The following is a 14,456-nucleotide window of genomic DNA, read 5'->3' as shown; positions in this document are numbered from 1 at the left end:
TTTTTAAAATCTTGCACAACAAAAACTAGTATATACAAAGATTTGTCAATTTTTTTACATATAAAGAAGCACCTCGCCTATCTAATGCACATTACAGAATTAAAATCGGATTGTTTAAGCAGCCTCAGCAATGTTTTAAAGTTATAAACAATTTTTTGGCTTATAAACAAATTATTCCTGTGGCCAGGAGGGGGTGCTGCGGGCTCCTTTATTTAGATGGACTTACCCAAGATTTTTATGTATTTTTTGACCCGTGGAACACGATTTTTTTGGGTAACAGTTGATCCGGATGTCAATAAAATTGTTATAAACAAAGAACTTGAGGATTTACATATCATCAATTTTTCGCAAAATAAAACATTTTTTTATATTTCTTGGGTAAGTCTAAGCAAAAAATGTTCTTACAAGTTTTTTCGTAGGGTGCATAGTTTTCGAGATAAACGCAGTGGAACTTTCAAAAAATCGAAAAAGTGCAATATTTGAACGCGAATAACTTTTGATTAAAAAATAAAATAGCAATTCTGCTGACAGCATTTGAAAGTTTAAATCAAATTATACCGGTTTTAATTATTTGCATTGCTAAAAATTAATTTTTTATTATTAAACAAAGCTATTTGTTTATAAGCCAAAAATTTTTTTATAAGTTTAAAACATTGCTGAGGCCCCTTAAATAATCCGATTTTAATTCTGTAAAGTGTATTAGATAGGTAAAGCACCTCTTTATATGTAAAAAAATTAGACAACTTATAAATGGTCTACTTTTTGTTCAGAAAGATTTTAAAAAATTTGAGCTATTTTAAAAACATTTAAATTGCAAATTTATTATGCCAAATCTATTAGGTCGATTTTAATGAAATTTGGTAAACGGTTTAAGTATGTTACAAAGAATTTACTAAGCGCATTACTAAGGTTCTAAGTACCACCGAAGTGGTTAAAAACATTGAATAACAACAGGCATATTTTGCCCCCTTATTTTGTATTTATTGCTATATTGCAGAAAAGGTAATACGTTAAGACATTTTTGACCAGTCGGATATCATACAAAATTCAATTATCTTTATTTTATTTTTCTACGACTTTGTTCCAAAACGAATCGTTTTAAAGTTATAAGCAAAGAAAGCAGAAAAAAATCGACGTTTTTCGAAATTTTTCAATATTTTATTTTTTTTATTAATGTTCCGGGCATATTTGAGAAGGAGCATAAGTAAATTATTATTAACGAAGTTATCACCTTACTTTATCTGCAAAAATTCGAATGCCACCTTTCACATCCAAAAATAGACGTTTTTTCACAGATCCTTACTGGTCTATAATAAAAGAGTTATCATAATTGAAATAACTGAAAATAATGTTGTATATCCATAATTAAAAAAAATTCAACTTTTTTTTAATTAGAAAGATGAAATGGCATATTAGAATATAGTTCTTAATTCCAAACAACTTTTCATTATAACAATTTTCAGTATTTTGAATAATAAAGCTACTTTACTCTTGAGTAAAATTCATATTTTTTGACATAATATCTCGTATACGGCTTAAAAAAAATGAACTGATGGTTCTATTTTTAATTTAGACCATGCACAACTTTTCACGTAGACGAACAGAACGTCTATAGTCGTCTAATTTCCATTGATGTAATGTGACACAACGTCTATATACGTTGAATTTTTCCCTATTCTACTTTGCAAAATACATATAGTGTCACAACACTTGCTTATACATTTGACGCAGTGTCCGTCAACGTGTTAATTGGACACATTGTACAAAACAATTATTGTTATTGTTTAAACAAATAATAAACAATTAGCGGCAAAATCTGTGAGTAGAACTTTTTACTTTAACATGTATATAAACTAACAAAAAAAGTTTTAGAAAAAGATAATCTTGTTTGAATTGCTCCGAAACAATGCATCTTTTCGTTCTATCTTGACTCTTCTAAAATGCTTCGTATAGATTGCTGAATAGAATTGGGCTTCTTATAACAGGCAATATAGCGCCTTATATACACATATAAGGATCTCGTAGAACAGTCGTATTATTTAAACGTAAATTAAAACATGGCAACATCGTCGGGCTTCGTATAATGCGTAATCCATATACACTGTGAACGCGTTTATACGAGTGGGCTTCGTAAGACTGTAGGAATAAGACAGTGCTACAATCCCCTTACCCCATAAACCGCGGGCTTCCATTCATCGGCAGGTTGTAGCGGGCTTCCTATCATTTGTGAGCCATATATATATATATATATATATATATATATATATATATATATATATATATATATATATATATATATGTTGTATATATATATATATATATATATATATATATATATATATATATATATATATGAGAGAAGACTAATAGCAATTGTGTGTGTGTGTGTTCATATATTGTGTTTGTCTATAGTGTGTTGTATAATTGCACGTCTCTTGTGTATGACTGTAGACGATTTGTGTCCAATTTGCTTAATTAGCTATTGTTGTTGTATCCTTGTTGTTGACTTCTTTTTTAGTATTAGCAACCAAAGCCTGTCACATGCTGCTAATGAGTTTACTAGACTTTGTTCTTCAATAAGTAGGATGGGAGCTGCTTCTTGGATTTTTCTCTTTTTAATGTCTCTTTCTTTCATCATTATTGATGCATCTTTACATTGTACTCTGTGTTCATTGTTCAAGACATGTTTGCATATCTTTGATCTGTCGAAGTCTTTATTTTTGATGTAATTTTCATGCTCGTTTATCCTGCCACTTAGTGATATTGCAATTCCTCCCACATAGCAATTGCTGCAATCTCAGCTATTTCATGGATCCAGTTCTTTGACCTCTCTTGTGTGTTGCTACGTTGCTAGGTTTGGCTTCGGACAGGATAGATCTTAGTATATTGGTTGTTTTAAATGTTGCTGTGTAATTTTGTACTTTGAATCGCATCTTGTGAGTGTTTCTGAATTTATTGTGGGATTTTGTTTACATGCTTCTTCTATCTTGTAAACAAATTATTATTATTAAAACAAACTTTTTAAACGTCTTAACGTCTTAACGTCTTATTAAAACATATATATGAGAGAAGACTAATAGCAATTGTGTGTGTGTGTGTTCATATATTGTGTTTGTCTATAGTGTGTTGTATAATTGCACGTCTCTTGTGTATGACTGTAGACGATTTGTGTCCAATTTGCTTAATTAGCTATTGTTGTTGTATCCTTGTTGTTGACTTCTTTTTTAGTATTAGCAACCAAAGCCTGTCACATGCTGCTAATGAGTTTACTAGACTTTGTTCTTCAATAAGTAGGATGGGAGCTGCTTCTTGGATTTTTCTCTTTTTAATGTCTCTTTCTTTCATCATTATTGATGCATCTTTACATTGTACTCTGTGTTCATTGTTCAAGACATGTTTGCATATCTTTGATCTGTCGAAGTCTTTATTTTTGATGTAATTTTCATGCTCGTTTATCCTGCCACTTAGTGATATTGCAATTCCTCCCACATAGCAATTGCTGCAATCTCAGCTATTTCATGGATCCAGTTCTTTGACCTCTCTTGTGTGTTGCTACGTTGCTAGGTTTGGCTTCGGACAGGATAGATCTTAGTATATTGGTTGTTTTAAATGTTGCTGTGTAATTTTGTACTTTGAATCGCATCTTGTGAGTGTTTCTGAATTTATTGTGGGATTTTGTTTACATGCTTCTTCTATCTTGTAAACAAATTATTATTATTAAAACAAACTTTTTAAACGTCTTAACGTCTTAACGTCTTATTAAAACAAACGAACTCAGAATATTCAGCAAGAATACTTACTTCTGAAATCACACATGCGCTGAAAGAAATGAAATCAAGTAAAGCACCTGGGTTTGATGGTATCCATCCTGAGTTCTTGATGCATAGTGGTGCATACACGAAACAGTGGCTTGCGATGTTCTTTGATGATATACTTTAGTCAGTTAACATTCCTTTCTCACTTAAGCGAACAAAGATAATTGCAATTCCGAAACCGGGCAAATCAAACGATAAGCCAGAAAACTATTAGAAAAGCTTCTCCTCAACAGAATTAGTCATAGGATACTAGAAAACGTCCTTATTGAACAAGCTGGCTTCCCCCCTTATCGAAGCTGTACGGACCTGGTGCTGTCATTAACAACTTTTATAGAAGCTAGTTTTCAAAAGAAACAAAAGACAACAACAGTATTCACACAACACAACAAAAGACAGCAATAAAAGATAATTAACCTCATTGACAACATGCTGACAAACAGAGCCTTCCAGGTTATAATGGGAAAGGAGACGAGTAGACAGATGAAACTTAACAATGGCCTTTCACAGGTTTCTGTCCTTGCCCCCTTACTTTTCAGCCTCTATATTGCTGACATGCCTGAAACCGAATCTCGGAAGTTTGGATCTGCTGACGACTGGACCCTTGCAACAAGCCACCGATCTATAGAAACTACAGAAATCACTCTCACGAATGACCTATCCATCCTCAGCGAATACCTTAAGAAATGGAGACTACAACCAAGTACTACAAAATCTGAAGTATCAGCTTTTTATCTCAACAACAAGCTGGCAAACAGAGAATTGCGAGTGTATTTTAATAACAAGCTGTTAAAACACAATAAATACCCGAAATATCTTGGGGTTACTCTAGACAGAACGCTTACATTCAGAGAACACCTGACGAAAACAGCAGCAAAATTGAAAACACGCAACAATATAATACAGAAACTCTGCGGCACTACATGGGGTTCCACAGCATCAACTTTAAGATCCTCTGCTCTTGGCCTGATATATCCGGTGGCAGAATACTGTGCACCAGTGTGGCTAAATAGCAGGCATGCCCACCTGGTCGACACTCAACTAAACCGTGCTATGCGTATGATAACAGGCACAATTAAGCCCACCCCTACAATGTGGCTATCCACCCTTAGTAATATAGCACCACCCAACCTACGCCGCGAACATGCATTGGTTAAAGAATACAACAAAATAATGGACAGTCGCCAGCTTCTAGTCCACAAAGACATCCCCGATATTCTTGGAAACCGTCTCCGATCCAGGTTATCCCCTCTACAATCTGCTCAAGCGCTGCAGCAATCGAACTTTGACTTAAATACCCGATGGAGAGAAGATTGGGAAAGTAAGACAGATCCGCATTACCATAGTCTACCGGACACCATAGAAAAACCTGGCGAATTTGAACGTCCCCGTAAGATTTGGGCAGCCCTTAATCGAACTCGGATAAACTGTGGAAGATGCGCCGACTCCCTCTACAGATGGGGTAAACTTCCCTCGCCTTCTTGTGACTGCGGCGCTGCAAGACAGACGATCAGACACATTGTTCAGGACTGCCCACGCTGAGCATACACAGGCGACCCTATTGACTTTGTAATGGCAACCGAAGGGTCAATCGAATATATAAAAAAAACTGGACATTTGTTTGTGATGCAATATATAATGCATAAATCTAAATATATTCTGTGATGTACTTAAGCCATCAGCCATACGCTAAATAAAATAAATAATATCTTGTAGACATTCTCGTTTATAAATAATGACAATAGGTATTCATTTATTGATAAAAGCTTTGTCAGCAGGATTTTTCTTTTTGAAATGAGTTTTAGTTGAAGCAGGTGTTTTGGGCTCTATCATATAAAGAATTATTAATTTTTTATGTTTACGTTGTGATTTTGGCAGTAATTGAAATTATCTTCGCTACTTCATTTAAACGGACAATGGCAATTAAGATATATAATAATATAAAAAATAAAATACAGACAACTAATCTGGTTTGGACATAAACAAAGAATACTCGATACAAAATTAGAATAGAAAATCTTAATATCTGTGCAAAATCCTAATGCATATGTGTATAGGAACGTACCAAGCTAAAAAAACTTTTTTGAAAGCTATATTTTGCATATTTTTCTAGTATAAAGGACAGAAAACGATGACTAATACATTTTTGTCTTTTATGGTCATCAGAGTAGATATATACCTCATATTCACTATCTTCTGATTCTAGAAGATCCAGTTGATTTATGTTAGGTAATAATAATTGATTAATAGTTTATTTATAATAATAGGTAATAATAGGTATCATATTTTCATGATCTTCTTTTATCTCAATATCCATGTATGTACGTAACTGTTTCTCATTGTATCTAACACGCAGATTATCATTGTTAGATATTTTCACGTCCATTAAGCTTGTCACGCACAGGGAGCTATACTATAATATAATAGTATATCTCATATCGCTCACTGTAGTAATGAGTGAGCGATATGAGATATAATATATCTCAGTGCGTGACAAGCTTTAGGGTTGTTTGTCTATACTAAATTTACAATTAAGATGCAGTAGAAATAAACAAACCAAGACACGTTAAATGCTACTAGGAGCACTTTCTAATCATAATTTACAATGTAGGTATATACATTACAAATCCCAAATCATGATTTCCAAAGTTTATACATTGTAAATTATGATTCGGGAGTGCTCCTAGTAGCATTTAACGTGTTTTGCTTTGTTAATTTCTACTGCATATTGATTGCATTGATTGTTTATTTTGATTGTATATTTTTTGTGTAGTTTGTTGGTCAGTATGTATAGTACAGCTTTTGGTATTATACTCATATATACCGTCAGGAACGTATTGATAATAAGGAAAATCGTTGGTTTGGAAAAGTTCCACCTTATTGTCTACACTCACCGGCACAAACTTCCGCCACTCAAAATTTTTGATTAAGTTTGCCAATTTATAACTTTATCATTTGTACTCCGATTTTGAAGATTCTTGCATAAGTTTGTAGGTACATGCCTTAATGTCATTTGTTGTTATTCCGGTAACAAAAAAATTTTGCTTATTTTCTCCTAACTTTAAAAAATTCTGTGGAAAAATTGGAGGGGCTGAATTTGTTCCATACAACTTTTTTATTATCTTGGAGGTATCACTAAGATTCTGTTTTTTGAATTCTCTGAATATCTCTTTTCTTGTAAAAGCTGTAAATAAAAACACTGAACACACAAAAATATCAAACGCATTAAAATTATCAACACAAAACAAAATTAACAACAAAACAAAACAATTCAATAGCGGGTATGTCCACCTCTCGCAGCAATAACTGCTCGCAGTCTGTTTGGCATCGAATAAAGATGTGTTATCTGTTATCCTTGCCTTGGAAATAGTCCGATATTTATGACGGCAAATAGCTATTTTTAATTCATCCCATAAATGCTCAATAGGATTGAGATCTGGGCTGCATGCGGGCCGTTCTAATCTTATCCAACCTTTATTTAAAATATTTATGTTTATGAGTCAATCAGTGTTTTTATTTACAAAAAATTATACAGCTCTTACAAGAAAAGATATATTCGGATAAGTCAAAAAACAAAATTTTAGTGATGCCTCCGGAATAATATAACAGGACTAAACAAAATAAGCTCTTCAATTTTTCCACAGAATTTTTTAAAGTTAGGAGAAAATACAACGCTTCCATTCACCCCCGTATAATGCCATGTAAGCAAAATTTTTTGTTACCGGAATAATAAAAAACGATGTCAATGCATGTACCTACATACTGGTGCAAGAATCTTGAAAATTGTAGTACAAATAATAAAGTTATAAATTGTCAAACTTAATAAAAAAATTTTAGTGGCGGAATTTTGTGCCGACGAGTGTAGTTCTTGATTAAGTATTTTTTCCGTTGAGTCATGCCACAATGTACTAAATTTTCTATGAAAATTGCGACTGCATAAGCGGCTCTAACCACGAAGAACACATCACAGAAGACAAGAAAAGGAGACACGATAGATATTATTGGTCACAATTGTTTTGGAAAAAAAAGTAACTTGACAATATTGGAAAATTTGAGAAACCAAAAAAAAAATGTTATTTGTTAGTGTTATATTTAAAACATAAAACAAGAATGATTATCAACTGCGTAAGAAGAATCCTTTGTAGCACCACCACTGCTGCTAATCTTACTTTATCGTTCATACTGATGCCTGTTAACCATCTTTGAAAAGGGTATCCCGTATGAAAATAAACAAATGCAAGACACTAAAATATTTTTTGTCATCTCGGTGACAGATAAAATTTTAATGTACCTTAAAAGAGCTCGGTGTTGGTGTTTTTTTAGGGCACGTACTAAAATTATACGAGGTGTCAAAATAAAGTAATGTAAGGCTAATGTAAGACCGATGCTTTAAGAGTGGGTTATTGAGTGACATTTTTGAGGTTTTGAACGTTAAAGCATGAGAATACCATATTCATTTCAGAGATAGTTACATTAGTATACATCTTAGTTATGTATTTAGATAGTGCTTATGATTTTATTATTTTAGTATTAGATCGTAGATTTCAGTACGAAGTTCAATTATGATTTTATCTCTTATGCCTTTTTGTTTCTTGAAAATATCATATGACTTAACCAAAAAAAGGAAATTTGGAGTTAAACCAGGGTGTGTTTTCCTAAAAATCGAACTTTTCCGCAATTTTTCCAAGGTAATATTTTCCACTTTCACTGCACACTGCCGTTATACATTTTTATTTTGAGGTTTCTCATCGTAAAAACTAACAAACTTTCAAATGGCATGAAGGAAAAAATCACGGACGCTGACGTATTAACAATACCTGTATAAGTCATCAGTAATACTCTTAGGGCAGCAACAGTCCTATTGCCAAAATTTTTAAAAATAAAATCAATACTCCTCTGTCGATTCGTAAAATGGCATAGAGAGAAAATCGTCGTAACAGATGCGACTTGCTTTACAGAAGCAAATTCAATTTTCCTAGATAAATTCCCTAGGAAATCCCATAGTTTTCACATATTTCACTCTCCTTGATTTCATCATCAGCATTATCAAAGGCGAGAGATAGAATCGGGGTTGAACTTTATCAGAAATCAGATGGTCTATATGTAATTATCCAAATTTCACTTATTCTTGCGAAGTTATTTTGTACTTACCTGATTTTCTCTAAAAATCTCTTGATCTCTTGATTTTCTCTGATAATCTGAAAATTTTGCCAAAATTACATCTCGAAATAGCGAGAAACTAGAAATACCTAGTAGAATAACATTTCTAATATAAACTTGGTTGGTTTGTCAGTTGCATTATTCATATAGATGTTTGACCCTGTATTAGCCTGTGTACTGTAGATCTCGCCTCTCCCTGGACTGGTGTGGTGTGTTTTGTTCCATTAAGTTATTGAACCATACGATATCGTAAGCCTTACTACCTTTGTGTGTAATTATTTATTTTTGGGATTAACATATTTTTTACAGTCGCCTGCCCTTCCAAAATGAATCTTCGCTAGGAGTTTTTTTTTTGTAAAAAGTCATTTGACCGGAGCAATTGTTAGTAGTCTGCATATAAGGCAATAGAAACCTTCACGTGCAGCTTCGCTTATAGTTCTTGTATCAGTATGTCCCACAGCAGTGGATATGTTGTATAGGCGAAAGTTCTCAAATCTAACAACTAGAGATCGAGACAAGAGAAAGAGGTCTCAGCAAGGATAGCTGTGAGAAATAGAGCATTATACTTCCTATCATCATTATTAAGATCTAAGCTGCTAAAAAGACAATCTAATTTAAGACTGTACGTGTCAATTATTCGCCCAGTTGTTACGCTGGTATTTGAAAGGAAGGTTCTCAAAATGATATTTGTTCTTCAAAAAGATGAATTGACAGAAGAGTGGAGAAAGGTGCGCAATGCTAAATTGCTTACTCTGTATGGTACTGAAAACATCGTCGGGCATATACAAGCGTACCGGATTAGATGGGCAGGTCATGTGGTCAGATCAGAGGAAGACAGAGTGTTATGAGACAGTATTTTATGAGAGACGAGACGGTGGATCAGTAGGCTGTCCCAGAAAAAGATGGAAGGATAACGTTGAAGCAAATTGATCTAGGATTAGGGTACATCAATGGTAAATGGAAGCGCAAGATCGTAGAAGATGAAGGGCCATAGTGAATGCGGCGAAGGCTCAGCCAAGTTGTAAAGTCTTTCAAGAAGAAGAAGAAGACTTTTGTAAAATTTATCATTTTATATCTGGATCATACTAGAAGACCTTATATAGTCTAGTAAAAGCAACGATAGTTCAACAAATTCTTAGTAATTTCCATTTATTTCGAAAGCATAAACTAAATTTTCCTTGATTCCGGATGTTTCTTTGGGGGTTTGGAGACTAATTAGCACGTTTCATCGCAACGTTTATCAACGCCTCCAATTGTGTATGTGTAAATTGTACAACGTTGCCAGCTAATGCTAAATAAATTACTACTAAAAAAGTACTTTATTGTCACACCTCGTATGTGCCACACTAATCTCTATATTCGAACACATGTCCGTGTAGATATTTTTGGACTGAAATGGATATGTATATGTATATACATGATTTAAAAGACGTTTATTGGTAGTAATCGTCATGTTTGTTGTTACAGTAGGTAGCAGGGCAATAACGATAAAAGATTTCTATTTTTGCGAGATACTCCAAAGTCTAAATGAATATCTATTAAGAGAAAATTGTTTTCTAGTGTGAAGAAAAGACAAAACCAAATGCGAATCAAAATTTTATTATTCTGTTAAGCGAGTAAACCTGTAAAAAGAATTATTATTCGGGGCGTAGGAAGGGTGAGAAAGTACGTAAGGGATGCAATAAAATTTTCAAAAAAATGATCGATTCTGACACAATTTAGACAAATCTAGATACAACTGAAGTGTTTAAACAATGTGAAATTAGTATCCTTTTTCATATCGACATCAATCAGTATAATATTATTACAAGTTAGGTTGACTTTTTAAGTCATCAACATCTCTTCTTACCCTTCTTCCTGCCTCATATCACTTAGCACATCGTAATGTCATAGGATGTGTGTATATCAGTCTCTTCTTCCACCATTTCGGTGATCGTTTTAATCTCTCCTTTATTGTGGTTCATCAAATTATCTGAGAGTTTTTTTTATCAACATTCTTGATTAGTCTAGATTTGCCCTTGAGTGGCTCTCCATTTCGTGAAAATGAAAAAGATTTTAAGCAGCAAAGAATTGACATTGGCCCTCAGAATAAGACTAATTAAATGTTATGTACACAGTGTGCTTTACTATGGAGCTGAATCGTGGACATTAAATCAAATTGCAATAAATAGACCTAATGCGTTTAAAATGTGGCCATTTAGAAGAGTGTTAAGGATTTCATGGGTAGATAGAGTCACGAATATAGAAATGTTAAGTAAAATAGACAGAGAGGGAAATTGAAAACACAATTAAAGAAAGGAAATTGCAATATCTCGGACATGTGATGAGAGGCAAAAGATATAACATCTTAAGACTCGTAGTTCAAGGAAAAATAGAAAGTAGGAGAAGCGTAGGAAGGAGACACGTTTCCTGGTTAAAGAACCTGAGAGAATGGTTTGGTTGCAGCTCAATGCAACTGTTCAGAGCAGATGCCTCGAAGGTCAAAATAGTCATGATCATCGCCAACATTCGTCGCGGAGATGGCACTTAAAGAATAAGAAGAAGGCTTTCCATTTCTTTTGATGATTCCTTATCAGCCACTTCTGAACCTCGTTTTTTAGCACCTTTGATCATGCCACAGAATGGTTCTGAGCCTACGAGGGTTTCTCTCAAGCCACGTTTTGTCAGTAAATCTGCTCTTTCACTACCATGCATCCCTTCATGACCCGACACCCATATTAAAGACACTTTCTTACCTTTTTCCAGATTATTGAGAAGATCTTTGCAGTTCCTCACCAGTATTGATTTGGTGAGTGGGGTTTTACTGGTAGAATAGCCACTTGGCTATTTGTATAAATGTTGATTCCCTTTGCTTTGGGGTCTGTGTCCATGATTTCATGAATGCAGGCCACCAAAACAAAAACTTCAATCTGGAACACAGTTGTATACGAGTATTGACCTAGACTGTAAGATTTATTATAATTATATGTATGTCCAAAGACTCCTAATCCAGTACCATGGGCAGTTTTAGATTCATCAGTGAACTGGTGTCATCATGTCAGAGTTTTTCATTCAGATGGATTCCTCAACCAGTGGCGGCCGGTGAGGTAGTGCCATGGAGCCACGGCACTACCTTATTTTATGCAGAAACATTTTTTTTTTATCGTTAAACCGTTTTAATGCCCGTTCATTTGTTTGTGCGTATTTCTTTTCTCTTTATAAATTATATAAAATCTGGCAACTGTGTAGTGTAATCCACTCACAGCGGACGGGATGATCGTGCCGAAATCTTAGATGGCTCGCCTGAAAAGAGAAATATTTTACGGGCATTCTATGTAAGTGACAGAGATGGAGCTATATTGCACTTTTCATACACGTTTAAATGAGATTGTTCGTGCCTGGCTCGACAAGGAAGATATAATATTTTTTTCCACCTACCTCTAGCGAAAGTATACTTTTCCGGACCTGATTGTAGGGAGCAAAGTTGTACTTTTCCTCCCTAGGGAGGAAAAGTAAAAGTGACGTCATGGTATTTCATTCATGAAATATAACTTATTGACGCCCTGTACAATATCTATTTTCTATTACGTAAGTATCTATACATTTTAACGTTTATTTATAATACACCCTGTATTTTGCAGAACGGTAAAAACAGTAAATTGTTATTTTGATTTAACAATGTTTACATTAATAATTTGACTTATATTTGACAGTTGACAGTTATATTGTACCTACTTGTTATTATTAGTTCTAATAAATTTTGTTGGTTAGTTACATAAATAAATTAAGTAAAAATGAAAAAATGACTTGTTATTTGAGGAAGGTGGAAAAATCATATGCATAACATGGGAGTAAAGTGCCTTTTCCTCCCTTGAATGAGTAAACTTCATTCTCGGGAGGAAAAGTAGCACTTTCCTCCCTTGTTATACAAATAGCTATTACTACGATCATAGTGAATAGTGGATCGTAGATGCAAAAAGATTCTCGTACAGGGTAGTACATTATATTTTCGAGTTTCTTTACGCGCTCGCTCGCTCGTTTTTGTATTTATAATTATTACATTTTTAATTATTAAACTTTTTATTATAAATTATTATATTTTTAAATAATCTAAAAATTTTTAATTTTTAATAAAACCCCAGTTAAATTCAGCCTATCGTTATAGTCTAATTAAACACAATGAACAAGAAGTGGATAAGAATCGATATGTTTTGAATCAAATTAAAAAATTATCTATATATGGTTTTGTGGAGCTTTCGAGTTAGTTTTGAGAAATCAAGACGAAAAGGAAAATTCAGAAAATAGAGACATATTTATGGAAGTGTTCAATGTTAGCCGAATTAGACAACGACTTAGGTTCATATTCAAAGTTCCAAATTTTTTAAAAGTATGTACCTCAAAACAACACAAAATGAACTCCTTCAGTTAGATGTTTATCACGAGGAAATAAGGAAATAAATTGAAAATTATCTTTGTGTTGCAGTGATTGCCGATGAAACGACAGACGTCGCGTCGCTGGTGAATCTCAGTTAGTTATAGTTTTCCGATATTTGTGTAACGGGCGACAAGTTGAGAGATTTTGGAGATTTTACTTGCTGGACGGATATGATGTCAAATCAATCACTGAATGCATTTTAAATGTTTAAATTTCTTGACATCCCAGAAATGGTATAATATATACCTACATAATGTAAAAGTATCCGTACCTATTTTTTAAAATTTCTATTTTATACCTTTTTTGACAATATCGTGAACTCGTCACTAAAAATTTAGGCAGCTTTCCGAATGCTGGCACTACCTACTTAAAGTGATACGAGCCGCAACTGTCCTCAACTATAGTCCCAATCGTATTTGTGTACTATTCAATAATTCGGTTTCCAAGTATTGCTGGCATTAAATCTAAGGATGGTCATAATGACCATTCGACGGAGATTTGTGATAGTCTCTACAGTTACCGTTCCTTTAATATTCAGGGCTCCTGTTATACTTATATATTTAGAAGCACTTGTCTTATTAGGGTGGTAAGAGACTCACACAGGATTGTAAAGCCTTTTTTCATCTCAAAGTACTGAACCATGTAACTGTCGGTCGTATCACTGATGGGCATAACCAACAGATTGTCTTTGGTTTCAACCTTCAGGTTTTCCATTCAAATCGTCTACAATTCCAGAAATCTCACGTAGCCCTGTTGGTTATATTGTTAACATTACGGCTTCAATTGACTTTGGAATCCAGGGTTACCCCTAGATTCTTGACCTCATTGGTTCTTTCTAGTTCCTCCCCAAATTATTTCAGCTCACTGAGTCCCGTATGCTTCCTAGTATTAGTGAAGTCTACTACTTTAGTTTTGGAAGGGTCCACAGAGAAGTTTTCTTTCAGACACCAATTTTTTTGTATAATGAAGGGCATATCGCATCTGATCCGGAAAATTTTCCCCTTGTCACTATTACAATGTCGTCTGTGAAACCCAGGACACAGATTTCTTGGCTGCTAAGCCCATGGATC

Source organism: Diabrotica virgifera, chromosome 10 (assembly GCF_917563875.1).
Source record: "Diabrotica virgifera virgifera chromosome 10, PGI_DIABVI_V3a".
In the NCBI taxonomy this organism is placed as follows: Eukaryota; Metazoa; Arthropoda; class Insecta; order Coleoptera; family Chrysomelidae; genus Diabrotica; species Diabrotica virgifera.
Note: the sequence above shows the minus strand (reverse complement) of the source record.